General features: G+C 36.6%; 1 long non-coding RNA gene across 3 annotated transcripts in view; it reads right to left on the minus strand.

Moving 5' to 3' along the window:
• The window catches only part of LOC308611135, a 68,367-nt gene that overhangs the window by 7,994 nt on the left and 43,764 nt on the right, over positions 1-16,609 (minus strand). For 2 of the 3 annotated variants that reach the window (XR_014014777.1, XR_014014778.1), the window contains 2 exons: positions 14,207-14,282; positions 13,407-13,743 (listed from right to left, as the gene is read on the minus strand). This is a non-coding gene — a long non-coding RNA (uncharacterized lncRNA). Of the gene's footprint in view, positions 1-13,406; positions 13,744-14,206; positions 14,283-16,609 lie in introns of those variants that run through there. The other variant, XR_014014776.1, reaches the window with a different exon arrangement.

Consider the following 16,609-nt stretch of genomic DNA (forward strand, 5'->3'; position numbering starts at 1 on the left):
CTTCCATCAGGTAAGACCAGCGTCTATTTCTTTGCCAATTTTTCTTCTATCATAGTCCGCTATGTTGGATCATATTGGATTGGTCACAGGCTTTTTTGAAATCCGGCTAAGGAGATGTTTTAAGTGAGGCTATTATGTGATTTTCAGACACCACCATATGTAATTGACTATATAATATCCCATTACAGGAATAACTTCCAGTACTCTTACTGACTACTCTACTGACTTAACTAGCACAAGACACAGAAGCGTAAGGACAAAAACCACCTTACAATATAGCCATGTCTTGCACTTCACAGCTCTCAAAGCATGTGCATTTGAAGAAGAAAAAAAGAACTGAAAAGTATAAAACCAGAAGTTATTCTGCGGAAAATTATTTCAATCATCAGGCATGTGAAAGATAAGTCAAAGATTCAGGTTTCTTCAATGCTTAGTAAAAACGGAAATTTCCTTCTGTCAAGAATATACTCCAGGGCTTCCCTGGTGGTGCAGTGGTTGAGAGTCTGCCTGCCAATGCAGGGGACACGGGTTCGTGCCCTGGTCCAGGAAGATCCCAAATGCCGCATAGTGGCTAGGCCCGTGAGCCATGGCCACTGATCCTGCATGTCCGGAGCCTGTGCCCCGCAACGGGGAGAGGCCACAACAGTGAGAGGCCAGCATACTGCAAAAAAAAAAAAAAAACAACACCAATATACTCCAGGGGCTTCCCGGATGGCACAGTGGTTAGGAAGCCACCTGCCAATGCAGGGGACACGGGTTTGAGCCCTGGTCCGGGAAGATCCCACATGCCACGGAGCAACTAAGACCGTGTGCCACAACTATGGAGCCTGCTCTCTAGAGCCCATGAGCCACAACTACTAAGACTATGAGCCACAACTACTGAAGCTTGCATGCCTAGAGCCCGTGCTCTGCAACAAGAGAAGCCACCGCAATAAGAAGCCTGCACACCACAACAAAGAGTATCCCCCAGTCGCTGCAACTAGAGAAAGACTGTGCACAGCAACGAAGACACAACACAGTCAAAAATAAATAAATAAATAAATAAATAAAAGAATATACCCCATCAATAATGTGTGTAATGGAATGGTGTGAATGAGTATTTTATCAGAATTCCTGTAATGCACAATCCTATAGCAGTACTGAAATCAGTAATGCATTTATAATAGTAAATATTTATGAGGAAGTAATCCATAGAGGTTTTCTCAAAGTTAACAATGAAAATTGATGTGACATTATCAATAATAAATTGTGACGCTGAAATAAACTTTTCTAAACTATTAATAACTAAAAGCAAACTCTAATCAACCATGTTAAAAGAAATCTATGTCTATAAACTACAAAGTTTATTTCTCAAAATTTTATTTCTAAAACACATAAACTGTCATATGAGGAGGCAGTTAAAGAATATATAGCTACAAGAGTTGGGAAAAAGTCTTATAGAGACATATCTGGCAGTAGTTAATTTTCAAATGTCATTTTTCTAGATTTTGTGACACCTATAGTATTGATATTTGAAAGCATTTAAAAAATTGTAATTTGAAGATTTGCTATTTCCAGGTAGAGTAAAATATTTTGAAGCAAAACAACATTTCCACTGAGAAAAATTAAAAAAGCCAAATAAAATAGTCAGCATTCAATCAAAAAGTTCTAGACATACCAAGAGATAGAATCATATGACTAAAATTCTAAGAAAGGAACAGATAATACAACAATATTTATATAAGATATTGTGTATCTTTATCAGGAAAAGTCTTTATCAAGAAAAGACTTTAAAATCATCAGAATTAATATTATATTTTATTTATTTGTATATTTTATTTATATATTTATATAAAGGACTTAAAGATAAAGCCCTAGTTAAGGCAGTGACAAAAGCAGTAGCAGTGGGAGTGAAAAGAAATGGTTATAGTCAAGGATATTTTGTCAGTAAAAGTCCAAGATCAAATGTCTGACTGCATACATGGGATGGATAGACGGAGTGGGAAAAATCAAAGTTAACTATAGAGGTTCTAGTGAAGATGGGGTTGCCATCACCCAACCCAAGGGGTTGCGATCATCCCCAAGGTCTAGGAGACTCAAGGGAAGGTTGTGGTCGAGGAAAAGTTAATTGCTGGGAAAATAAGACTCCCAGTCTCTCCATCTCCTTATACTAGTTTTTTTTTTAACATCTTTATTGGAGTATAATTGCTTTACAATGGTGTGTTAGTTTCTGCTTTATAACAAAGTAAATCAGTTATACATATACATATGTCCCCATATCTCTTCCCTCTTGCATCTCCCTCCCTTCCACCCTCCCTATCTCACCCCTCTAGGTGGTCACAAAGCACCCAGCTGATCTCCCTGTGCTCTGCGGCTGCTTCCCACTAGCTATCTATTCCTTATACCAGTTTTGTTTTTCTGCTCATATACGTAGCAGCATTTCATTCAAGGGGAAGGTCATTGATCTGACTGGTCAAATTAAAAACCATAGTTCAAGGCACATTTACAGTGGTTAGTTCCTCCACAATTTAGAAAGTAACGTTCACAATTTCCCTCTTCCTACACCGCAGAACACATTGGCCATTCCTCCAAAGTCTCCACTCCATAGAGTGGACCAGAGATGACGTTAGCCCAGAACTGAGAGCTTGGCATGAGATGGTGTCAACCCCACCTAGAGCTCTGGCATAAGTTATGACCCAACCCAGTTCTACAGAGAGCTCTGCATGGAATCTTGTCTCAGCCATAATAATGTGATTCTGTTTTTCATTTGGTTGTCTTCTTTGCTTAACTTTCCCTGGCCACTCTGACAAACAAAATTTCAGGCAATCCTGGGCCACTCACTAACTTTATTCCATCTAATGTTATCCAGATTCCCAAGAAAATTACTAACAATAAAGGGGGAAATTTGGAACATGGTGAGTTTTAGGTGCCTGAAATATACAGGTAACTGAATCCAGTTAAGTAGCAAATTATTTGGATCTCAAATATGCCCGTAGAAGAGCAGACTAAGCTCAATTTAATGTACTCTTACTGGAGACACATGTAAATTCTGGGTCAATTTTGAAAAAGTTAAAAGCACATAGCTGAGATTAAAAGAAAGAAAGGAACACCTGCATGTTTCAGAAAGTAACAGAGAAATTAAATCCAGAGAAATAAGAGCAGACTGATGTCTATGGGTTCCGTTCCTTAGTATAGGCCTTATGTAAATAGGGGCTGGAGCTAGAAATCTAACATTACCTTGAGGCCAGGAATTTAGACCCAGGATGGAACAATATTGAGAAGTTAGTACAGATATCCTACAGAAATTTCATGAGGAACTGCTTAGTCCATTAAGAGGGCCAAGGGAGGTGGTGAGGAAGATTGGTATCTCTTGAAAACCTTCAGGTACAGAAAACATCAACACCTCTGAAAAGTAGGCCTTCCCAGAGTTGTGATGGCCAGGTTGTCACTAAGGCCCTGTAGGAATCAGAAAATGCAAGGAGAGTAATTCAAAGAAAAACAGATGCAGGATGGGTGTGGCAATAAATCCTAGGACCCTATCAGAAACAAAATTAAAACTACTCTAGAGGGAAATTTTAACAAACCAGGGCAGAGAGTATCCTAACCAGAATAGAATAATAATTCTGAGGAAGTTACTTTACTTATTTAAGTAATATTCAATGCATTTCCATGGCTAGGCCCTTTTGAAGAATTCTAAAACCTATACAAACAATTCATTTACATCTTATATATCCCACCATCCAGAGCAAAATTCACTTAAGAACTGTTCTGGTGGAAATTGGGCAGCACTATGGAGAAAATAAAATGTGTTTACCATCAAAAAACATGAAGGGGGCCTCCCTGGTGGCGCAGTGGTTGAGAGTCCGCCTGCCGATGCAGGGGATACGGGTTCGTGCCCCGGTCTGGGAGGATCCCATATGCCGCGGAGCGGCTGGGCCCGTGAGCCATGGCCGCTGGGCCTGCGCATCCGGAGCCTGTGCTCCGCAACGGGAGAGGCCACAACAGTGAGAGGCCTGCATACCGCAAAAAGAAAAAAAAAAAAAAAAAACAAAAAAAAAAACATGAAGGTAAGAAAGCTAATGTCTAATTTTTTTAATTATCCTGTGGTTTCTTGAAATCTTTTGAAACCCAAAATAGAGACACCTAGGAGGAAATGAAGATTTAAATATTTAGAGATTTATCAACTCATCTATAAAAGCTTTATTAATCTCTTCTTTTAATAACATTCCTGAGAGGTATAAATGTGTCCAGTGATAGGGTTGAATAAGCCTGAGAGAATTTCAATTGTTTACTATTCTTGGTCAGCTCTTAAGACCTTTCAGGAGCATCTTGATTTTCATGGCCTCATCCAACAAAAGCAGGATATTTTACAGAAAGTCCTGGGCCACTTTTTGGCTTGCTTTTGTGTTTATGTTTTTGGTTTTTTCACATCGGGCGGTACATTAGGCTACCTATTGCATACTCCCTCATTCATGCATGCATTCATTCCAACAATATTTACTGAGTTGAGACATTTAATTAACACTCAATAAATGATGTTTAGATGAATGAATGCGCTTTCTATCAAAGTAAGTGTAAGTACTGAGAAAAATTACAGAATGTATGATCCCAGCCCCACAAAAGCTTATAACTGTGTTGAGGATATAAAAGATGCTGATGAAATAACTAATATATCATATTGGACAGTTTCTAAGTTCAAAAATGAGTTTTTATAAATAATCAGAGCCTAAGGAGGACAAAGAAGGGACAGTTCATTATGGGTTGAATCCATCAAAAAATGTACATTTCAGATGAGATTTGAGATTGACCTCAAAGAAGAGGACTTAGATATATGAACAGAGAACAAAAAAGGCATGGTGATAGCATGTGCATAGATAGAGTGGCCAATATTTATGTTCTTCATTAAAGATAGTTAGAGATAACCCAAATGTAACTGTTTCCATGGGTCCATTCTCAGTATCCAAAGAAAATGGCAAATCCTATCTTAGTAAAACTAATGAAAAACACAGTCTTTAACAAAGAGATTGTGGAGGAAAGGGGGAGAGAAAGGCTTGCATCCCACACCACACAACAAAACTTATTGAATTATTTGTTTAATTTTCTCCCTCTGAAAATTTCCTCTCCCTCTCTCTGTACGTCTCTCTTCTCCCACATCTGGCCACACTCTACCAGCCATCTTTCCAGATCTTTCCAGAACTCTCCATCCTAGTTTCATTAGGCCACAATTTAAACATCTCACAGGTCTCCAGGATGCATCCACATCACTTCTTCCACAAAGACAAACAAAGGACACTTCTCAGGATCACGTTTCTTTGAAGGAAGAGGTCATGAGGGTGATTATAAATAATATAAGGTGGAGAGCAGTGACTTAAAATACCATTTTTCAGCTTAGAATGTGAATACAGGGAACTTTGGGAAACTAGAAAATCTAGAAAGGATTCACTGATAATTATTTATGTTCAATGAATAAAATAAGATGTAATAATACGGCTAAACTCGGACAGATTCACTTTTTCAAAAGTTGCTTTCACACACCTTCACTATTGGGATGTTTGATAAACACACCTTTCCTTCTTTACTTTCTTCTTTCTTTGCAGATACTGGCACCAAACTTTCAAACAATAAGAACCTTCCCATAAGTCCCTTGCCAGGCAAGAATAAGGTATAACAATCCAAACAAATTTTTGAAGAAGATAACTGGTTGAAAGCACAGGAAAAGAGCTGGGTTTCTCTTATTCAACAGTCACATAATGAGTAATGTGCGAATTGGTTTAAAAAGTCTCTCTGCATGAGGGGCTAAGGTTAAGATTAGAACTTCTGAGGCCAGAAGAGCAAAACGACTACAACAATCCACATATTTTCAAGAGCTGCCCTTTGGATGTGAGGGATTGATTTTTCCCACTATTTTTTCAGCAACCCAACTGGTGTCTTTATTAAATGACATAAGAGAATACAGTGTGGCCAAGAAGGCTTAGATTTCCTTAGCCCCAAGACAGATATTCTCCAGTGACTGTCCACTCACATGAAAAAGAGAGATTTACAAGAGGAAACTGGATACAACTGAGTGTACTTTAATTTTACCTGAATTATTTATTTTGTTTACAATTCTCCGCTGAAGTGCCTACATTAATATATTTTTAAGAACATTTCCTTAAGTTGAAGTATTCATTCAGTATATTCATTTACTATAATTTAGAAAAGCCAAATGATTTAGGCAAATTCATTTCTATATTGCCACAGCAGTGTATTGTGAACTAAATGACACCTGGCAGTTCTTTACTCAGATACTAACTCAATTAGAAGGCAGAACAAGGATACCTACCAATTCAGGGAGGGAAAGGTCACTTAGCCTCTGTAGCTGTCTTAGGTCTCTTATCATCACAGTAACAAATTGAAGACTAAAGACCATATGATCATCTCAATAGATGAAGAAAAAGCTTTTGAAAAAAATTCAATATCCATTCATGGTAAAAACTCTCCAGAAAGTGGGCATAGAGGGAACATACCTCAACATAATAAAGGCCATATATGACAAGCTCATAGCTAACATACTCAATGGTGAAAAGCTGAAAGCATTTCCCCTAAGATCAGGAACAAGACAAGGATGCCCACTCTCACCACTTTTATTGAAGGTAGTTTTGGAAGTCCTAGCCACAGCAATCAGACAAGAAAAGTAAAAAAATAAAAGGACTCCAAAATGGAAAGGAAAAAATAAAACTGTCACTGTTTGCAGATGGCAGGATACATAGAAAATCTGAAAGACACTATCAAAAAATTATTAGAGCTCAAAAATGAACTTGGTAAATTTGCAGCATACAAAATTTATATATAGAAATCTACTGTATTTCTATACACTAACAGTGAACTATCAGAAAGAGAAATTAAGGAAACAATCCCATTTACAATCACGTAAAAAAGAATAAAATACAGAAGAATAAATCTGCCTAAGGAGGTAAAAGACCTGTACCCAGGGAACTATACGACACTGATACAAGAAATTAAAGATGACACAAACAGCTGGAAAGATATACCATGGTCACGGATTGGAAGAATTAATATTGTTAAAATGACCATCATACCCAAGGAAATCTACGGATTCAATGCAGTCTGTATCAACATATCAAGGGCATTTTCCACAGACCTAGAACAAATAATTTTAAACTTTGTATGGAAACACAAAAGATCCTGAATAGTTAAAACAGTCTTGAGAAAGAAGAACACAACTGGAGGAATCATGCTCCCTGGCTTCAGACTGTGCTACAAACCTACAGTAATCAAAAGAGTATGGTACTGGCACAAAAACATCGATCACTGGAACAGAATAGAGAGCCCAGAAAGAAACCCATGCACTCATGGTCAATGAATCTATGACAAAGGAGGCAAGAATATGCAATGGAGAAATGTCTGGGCTTCCTTAGGGATGGTTTCATCAATTAATTTGTTTTCTTAAATGGACCATACTTTTCCATGTCTTTGTATACCTTGTGATTTTTTTGGTTGAAAATTTGTCTTTCAAATATTATAATGTGGTATCTATGGAAATCAGATTCTCCCACTTTCCCAGGGTTTCCTGGGCTTTTGATTGTTCAAGGCTGTAGTAGTCTGTTTAGGGACCTTTCCAAACTATCTTTGCAATGACTGTTTTCCTTATCGTATGTACGCACTGAAGTCTCTGTTCCTTTAGTTCATGTTTAGCTAATGTTTTGACAGAGATTTCCTTGAATTCCTGCACCTAAAACAAACAAAAATAAATATACACAAGCACATCCACATGCACACTCAAAACCACACACCTCTGCCCATTGTGCAGATTGCTGGATCACTCCTTCAACATTTAGCTGACCTGCATTGAGTTCAGGGCTCAGCCCATGGTCAAAGCTTAGAGACTCCTCTGGTGTTTTCAGAACATGCATCTTATCTTGAGTATGCATGTGGCTTTCTTAGTTTCTCCGGACACATGTGTACTTTATGTAGGTTCTAATTTCCCAAAGAATCTCCACCAACTTTGGCTCCTGCATCTTCTGTGGTCTACTGTATTTCAATGCACAGTCTTCTGCCCCAGCCATCTGTGCTTTGTTAGCTCACCTTGCACTTTTTTTGAGCAATGACCGCTGCTTTTCCAGACTGTGTTCCAAGTTAGCTAAGGCAGAGATAAGCATCTTGTGTCAGTCCTTCAGGTAGCTCCCAGACAGGTTAGAACAGATACACATAATAATCTGACAGTACGGTCTCTTCTGCTCCCTCCTGAAGCAGGATTGAGGGTCCCATACTAGGAATGGTCTGCTGCTACTTTAAGACTATCACTGCATTAAGACTCCACCACTTTAAGAACATCACTACACTAACAGTGGATGGGGCAAGGGCAAGTAAAAATGCCACAAAGCTTTCCTGCCATTTTCAAATTGCCTCTTCCCTGGTTCAGTATGTGTTTGGTTGCTATAAATCTTTGGCTGATTTCAGGACTAAGAGAAACCAAAAGAAACCCACAGTAAGAAACAGTACAATCAAACTCTCAGAAGCCAAAAGACAGAAAGAATCTTTTCTCCCAAAGGAGAAAGAAAAAAGAAATTTGTTACAAAGCAGGGATTCTCAAAAAGATTAGAGCTAATTTCCTATATGAAACCACGGAAGCAAGAGGCCAGACATATTTAAAGTGCTGAAAGAAAAACATTGTCCACCAAGAATTCTATATTTGGCCAAACTGGTTTCAAAACTTAGGGAGAAATTAACGCATTCCCAGATGAACAAAGGTTGAGGGCGTTTGTTTTACAACTTCCTACCACTGCCCTAGGAGAAATGCTAAATTGAACCTTCAGGTTGAAATGAAAGGACACTAGACAGCAACTCGAAGGTGTAGAAAGAAATAGAAATCTCCAGTAAAGATAAATACATGGGCAAATACTAAAGTCAGTATTGTGTTATTGGCTTGTAACTCTACTTTTTATTTCTTACATGATTGAAAAAACAAATGCATAAAATAATCATAAATTCATGTTATTGGGCTCACAAAGTATAAAGGTGCAATTTGTGACAACAATAATGTAAAGAGGAGGAATGGAACTGTAGAGGAACAGAGTTTCTGTGTGCTACTGAAGTTGGTTTCAATTGAAATTATATTGTTTTAACTTTAGAATGGTAAATGTAATCTTCTTGAGAACCACAAAGAAAATATCAATAGACTATATGCAAAAAGAAATGAAAAGGGAATCAAGGGTTCACCACAAGAAAATCGGCTAAGCACAGAAGTCAGTAATGGAGTAAATGAGGGGCAAAAAATGCATAAGACATACAGAAAACAAGCAGGAAACAGACAGAATTAAGTTCTTCCTCATCAGTAATTTTTGAAAAAGTAAGTGGATTAAGCTCTCCAATAAAAAGATAAGCATTGGCAGAATGGACTTGAAAAACAACCATAATCCAAGTATATGCTGTCCGCAAAAAACTCACTTGATTGCAAAAGACACAAGTTGCTTGAAAGCTAAAGCATAGCATAAAATATCCCAAGCAAATAGTAACAAAAAAGAAAGAGAGAGAGAAAAAGAAAGGAAGGAAGGAAGGAAGGAAGGAAGGAAGGAAGGAAGGAAGGAAGGAAGGAAGGAAGGAAGATAGATCTGGGATGGCTATGTTAATATCACACAAAAAAAACTTTAAATCAAAAACTATCACAAGAGGAAAAGGAGGCCACTATAAGTTGATAGCAAGTTCAATCTATCAAGAAGATATAACAACTATAAACATATATGTACCAAACAACCCCCAAATATGGAAAGCAAACTTTGACAGAATTGAAGGAAGAAATAGATAGTTCTAAAATAATAGTTGGAGATCAATACCTTGCTTTCAATAATGGATAACACATCTAGACAGAAGATCAGTAGAGAGGTAGGGGGACTGAATAACACATTTAACCAACTAAACCTAACAGCCATATATAGATCACTCCACTCAACAACAGCAGAATACACATTTTTCTCAAGTACACATGGAACATTCTCCAGGAGAGACCATATGTTAGGCCACAATACAAGTACCAATACATTTTTAAGAAATTGAAATCATACAAAGTATCTTGTTTAACCACAGTGAAATGAAGGTAGAAATCAATAACAGAACCATTGATAGCCATTTCCCAACATGCCTGCCACACATGATATAAAGCAATGAAGGGAAAACCATAATTTACCATTTAGAAAAGTGGGAAAGAGGACATACCATTGACACAGAGTGTGTGTTGTTTCCCGTTGTCAGGGATAGAAATAAATTAGCATCATTTATTCATTAGTGTGTTAATTTCTTGGTCAATCATTGGGCAGCCAGTGTTTCTGCCACATGGGAAGATTACCTATACTCAGTGTTGAGTGGAGCCAACCTTGAAAGGGACATTTTAAAGGATTATACTGTGATGGGCTTCGCAGTACCCTTCCTCGTATGCCAGTATTTAGGCTGGGGTATTTCCATGGAGTGTGTACAATCGTAGGCCCCAGTTCACCAGAATTTAGTTTGACTCATTTTGTTAATACATTCCCTCAGTACTTTGTCTTTTGTATCCTTTTGCATTTACTTCATTCTTTATTATCACTGCAAAACAACTTTGTTTCCTGTTCAGATGCCAAAAAGTGGATATCAATACCTCCTGAGTTTTACACATCACAGATCAGTTTTGGATATCAGGGACAGAGACAACAGCTATTTCCAATGAGTTTGAGACATACTTTGAACATGTGATTAACATGTTGAGTGTTGAAATGTGTGTCAAGCTCATTACACTTGCTCTAAAAGGTTTCAAACTGCAAAGATTTAAAAATCTTTATCTTTGAATAGTTTTCCTGTGCTGTCCCTTTGTGTCAGACTGTTAAGGTGCAGTCTGGCACCTTAAAATAATGTGGCTTTGTAACCAATTATTTACATGTTGTTTTATCCACAGAGAATCTTTTTTGAAAAATAAAGTTATTTATTATTTATTTTTGGCTGTGTTGGGTCTTTGTTGCTGCACACAGGCTGTCTCTAGTTGGGGCGAGCGGGGACTACTCTTCGTTGTGGTGTGCGGGCTCCTCATTGCTGTGGCTTCTCTTGTTGTGGAGCACGGGCTCTAGGTGCTGGGGCTTCAGTAGTTGTGGCACGTGGGCTTCAGTAGTTGTGGCTCATGAGCCCTAGAGCACAGGCTCAGTAGTTGTGGCGCACTGGCTTAGTTGCTCTGCGGCATGTGGGATCTTCCCAGACAAGGGCTCGAACCCATGTCCCCTGCACTGGCAGGCGGATTCCCAACCACTGTGCCACCAGGGAAGTCCCCACACAGAGAATATTAAGGGCAAAACATACAACTCGATTAACTACACTTCCTCCTGTTCACATTTCCCTCATCTTTTCTTCATCTTCTGTCTATGTATCCTTGACCCTGTTTATATTAAGTGCTTTTACCATTATATTTGATTGTCTGTATTCCGATGAGTTACCACAATGATTTATGAGACACGGTAGGATATAAATGCATTCAAGTAATATATATATATATATATATATATATATATATATAAAATATATATATATACGTGTATATATGTATATACATACATGTGTGTGTGTGTGTGTAGTTTGCTTGAGTTCAGTGTTTATTGTTTTCTGTACTGAATTCATTAGCATGGGTCGGTATAAAATTTAGCATAGGTCAATATGTAATTTGTAAACTAATAAAGTCTTAAAAGTGAGGAAATAAGTCTTTTAAATTTAATTATTTATTGTAAAGAGCAGAATAGCATACATAAACAGGTGCCTAATGAAAACTTGTATTCTAATTTGGAACTCTCATGAAGACCTATTTTTTTGTTCTTCTAATGGTATGATAGTAGGCCATTTGGTTATTTTTATTTTTATGGCTTTAACTTTAGAACAATTAAATATTCATAAATTTTAAAAAGTATTTTTCTTTATTTGATGGGGGTGGGATACTGGAGAAATGAAAGGTCAAACACCTACTGAGGAATCCATACTTGTCTATATAGTGTGTACTTTTATTTCAATAAGTGATTTAAAATTCCTAAAAGGATGCTATAATAAGTTATTATGCCATTTTACAGACTGAATTAAGTGAATTTCTGGGAGGTATGAAATTTGCCTAAGGCTATTCAGCTGCCAAGTGGTAGAAGTGAGAATTAAATCCAGGTATACCTATCACCAAAGTTTCTGCTCATCTCTTTACATCATCCACTTTTAATAGCCAATGCTTTCCTGCTTACAAATATGACTGAGGTTTCCAGACAGTCAACATTGCTTTTTAATCAGATAGAAAAATGACTGTTGCTTCTCTAAAGACATATTCCTTTTCCATTAAGTGACTTTAGTTGTTCAAATAATACTTCCAGACAGTAGTAATCATACAGTTGGAGACTAAGAACAGAACTCAGGGATGTGTCTAGCAGTCAGTAAAGACCAACTGGGCTCACTGATGATACTTACGGTCATTTCCTCTAGACTAACATAATCTTATTAATAAGACCCTAATAATTCATAGTACTGCCCTTGCCTGATTGTTCATCTCCCTCTATCACTCTCTCTTTCCCCAGATTATTATTATTTTTGATAATTTTTGGTGAATTAAATTCAGGGATTAGTATTCAGGAGTGCTAGTCACAAAAGCAGAGAAACTTAGCTCACACCAAAGGAAGAAAATAGAGAAAAAGTATAAATTATATGAATACACACATATCACACATGTACCAACTATATGTTGCACTTCTCCAAAATCTATTCGGTATCTGCACATTTATTGTATATTAACAGTAAGACTAGAAATGAGTGTAACGCTCTGTTTACAAGATACAGAAAACAGACCCAAATATGGAAATTACTGGCAATGAGAATGGGGAAGAAAGGCTACAACAACGAATGTAGATGATATTTTTGTTTCTTAGCTATGATGCCAAATACTGAACTTTCAACTTGAGACAAGGAGGCCATAAAAAGTTGTATTCGTTTCCTAGAGGTGCCATGACAAAGTACCGGAGACTGGGGAGGTTAAACAACAGAAATTTACTCATTCACAGTTGTAGAGGCTAGAAATCTGAGATAAGGTGTCAACAGGATTGATTTCTTCTGAGGTATCTCTTCTTGGTTTGTAGATGCCATGTTTTCCTTTTGTCTTCACATGGTCTTCTCTCTGTTCATGTCTGTGTCCTAATATTTTCTTTTTATAAGGACACCAGTCATATTGAATTAGAGCCCACCCATTTGACCTCATTTGACTTCAGTTACCTATTTCAGGGCCTTATCTCCAAATACAGTCATATTACGAGGTATTGGGGGTTAAGACTTCCACATACTAACTTGAGCAAGACACAGTTCAGGTGATAATAGAAGATAAGAGTAATTTAAGCAAGTAAGTAACTATTGTTTACAGTGAGTTGCTTTAAGGATACGAATTTACTCAAGAAAAACAAGAAGAAATTACATAACACTGTGTGTTATACAAAGATATTAAATTAATCATCATAACCTCCTGTGAGATGGGCATTAAATTAGACTAAGCAAGAGTAAGCAACTTATCCAGAATTGTATAGTTGGTACTTTCCAGAATTTAAACCAGGTATTTTTCCAGTTCCATTCTACCTTATATATTCATTTCATTATTTGAAATGAATTTTGAGTCTTCATTTTGCTTAGTTTCTGAAGTTATATGGGGATAGAATGGAGTTGGATATTTTCAGTGACATTCACACATGGGGAAGGAAATTGAGTCCAGAAGCTTCAGCAATGTTTCCATGGAGAACGCTAACAACAGAACCAGAAACACCGTTATCCTTTTGGTTCAGTGATCTTTCCTAAAGCACTACAAGAATCAATTTTAAGAAGCCCAATGTTTTCCAAACTTTCACCAATGGGCTCTCTAGGGTCCTCTAACAATATCTAAGAGACTAACTACTTTCACATTCCAAGCCACTTAAGACAAGGGGTTCTGATTTTTCTCTGTGAGGAAATCAAGTGACAATCATAGCTGGTAATTTAGGATAGTTTCTTCAGGGCCCAGGCAAAACCTAATACACAAGTAATAATCATTGTTAAGTGCATCTTTGACAAGGATTCATCAAGTATCAAAGAGGTCTATAAATTGGGAGAAATTATGATCAAAGACAAACATAGACCGCAGATATTTAATTAATGCTCAATTATTTATGAGTTTAACTTTGGTTAACCTCATTTTCCTTCTTCTAGACAAAGAGACCAGAATACTTACCTTCCAAAACAAGATTTATTGTGTTCCTTTAATTCAAAGCATACAGTGACTTCTACATTCACTCCACCAAGTTTTGCTAGGAGAGAAAAGGAGACATTATATTTTGTCTTGAATTTCATATGCCATCATACTTCACTTAGCTCATCCTACTGGAAGCACTTTGACGGCAGATTCTACAGTCTTGTCTTACATCCTCTACGGAATCAAGCCAAGGGATTCACACATAGTTACAGCTGGAAAAACGTTTGTTCTGGGTTGACACTTTTAGCCTTTACCACCAAGACTTTATCACCAAGATCTATCTTTACAGTCTCTACACAGGAGACCTTCTTGCCTTCCATTTTCATAATGACAAGGAAGGTAAAGGGAAGAACTGAGAAGTACCCAAAGTCAGCTAGCAGCCAGCACAGATAAATCATCTGTGGAGATATTGTTTCTTTCAAAAGATATAAACATAAGAGGAAGTCCTAGTGTTTGAAACAATTGTGCATAATAAAATTCCATGAAAACCTAGAAATCCAGATGCAGATCAGTAACATATTGGCTAAATAAGCTATTATGTTCATGCAATGGACAAGTGTACAGACATTAAGAAGAAGGAGATACTCATTTCTATGAGATTCTCTTTTCACTGAACTCAACAGTGCTGCAAAAACAATGTTACATAATACTTTTTCTTTAACATTATATCAGGCATCCTCATCTTGTCCTGCATTTATTGCCAGTGTTACTAAAGTTTATCATTTACCTCTTTCTCTTGTAGACATATAATTTCTTCTTATTTTGGAAGGATTCATCAATCCCTATTTTACTCTTTCTTTCAAATTAAAAATGAATATTGAATTTTATAAACTATCTTTTGCGGGATATTTCAAGTGATTGTATAGTTTTCCTCTCCTTGGACCTTGTTATATGGTAAATTATATTTTGTTATTTTATATATGCTATTTATTATATGTCATATTATGTTGACTAATTACATTTATTACATTATAATTACATTATAATTAAGGTAGCATTTATTTTAGATAGACAAAACAACCAGTGGAATAGGAAGCATCTTAAAATTAGATGCAAGAGCATAGGGGAATTGAGATTAAAATAAAATTCACATTTTGGATCACTAGCAAAAATTATTCAACAAAAGTGGGAAAATATGGCTATCATTACTAAATTCTTGATACAGCAACTAGTTAAAAGTTAAAAAATAATGAAACTGTAAAAGTATCAGAAACCTGGGAGACATGAAATAAAGTATTCATGAGGAATACCTTTCTAAGATACAAAGAAAAAAGGATACATTTAATTATATAAGAATTAAAATTTGCCTCATGGCAAAATGCACTACAAAGGTCAGAAAACAAGCAAAAGAAATTGGGAAATATATCAAGAAATGGATATGATTTCTTTACAACTTTTGAGAGAAGCACATGTTTCTTTTTCCTTTAACCTGTTATGTGGGTATTAATCTATAATGTAAGTGCATGGTTCCTTTCCTTTAACCTGGAATGTGAGATTTAATCTATATGGTAAGTGCATGGTTCCTTTCCTTTCATCTGTAATGTGAGTGTCAACATGCGGCACTGTTTCCAAGCACAGACTGTGGATGTTCCTGTACTGGTCCCATCACTGACCATCCACAAAAACTTACAAATGTTGCTTCACTTTCCTGGGGGTTAGAGTCTTAGCTAAGAAATGGAAGCAAAATAGAACTTTCCCCCAGGGATGATCGAAGGTTTAAAGGAGTAAATATGTAAGTGACTTAGCACAGTGCCTAGTACAACAGAGATCAATATAAGTACTTATCAATTTTTTAAAGAGACAGATGAAAGAAATAAAATGTGGTGATTTCAATCTATTGATATATATTCTTGACTTTAAACTACCTTTTCATTCATTGGATGACCTAACTTGCTCATGATTTTTCTTACTCTAGTGAACTTGGGTAGCTAATATCATAGTTTAAAATTTTTGCTTTTATATTTACAAGTAAATTTGACCTGTAAATTTCTTTTTCCTTACAGTCCTAATCTATTTTAAGTATTAGGATTATATAGACTTCATAAGATGAATAAAGGAGAATTCTTCCTTCGCTATCTCTAGAAGTTTTTCTTAGTTAATATTGATGTTATCTGTTTAACAGAAGTTTGATAGAATTCACCTCCCAAATGATCTGGCTGGGTCTGGTATTTTCTTGGTGAAAGACTGTAAACTATTGACATAATTCCTTTACTGCTGAAAGAACTCCAGCTATAAATTTCCTCTTGTGTCAGTTTTGGTAAACTTTAGGAGCTAGGAAATTGTCCACTTTACAGAAATGTTCAAATTTACTGGCATTTCATATATTCTCTGCTAGAACATTGTCCTGATTCTTTCTGTATATTATTCACTTATGTTTTTGTT

This window comes from Mesoplodon bidens (genome assembly GCF_964165515.1).
Source record: "Mesoplodon bidens genome assembly, contig: HAP1_SCAFFOLD_653, whole genome shotgun sequence".
Taxonomy (NCBI): domain Eukaryota; kingdom Metazoa; phylum Chordata; class Mammalia; order Artiodactyla; family Ziphiidae; genus Mesoplodon; species Mesoplodon bidens.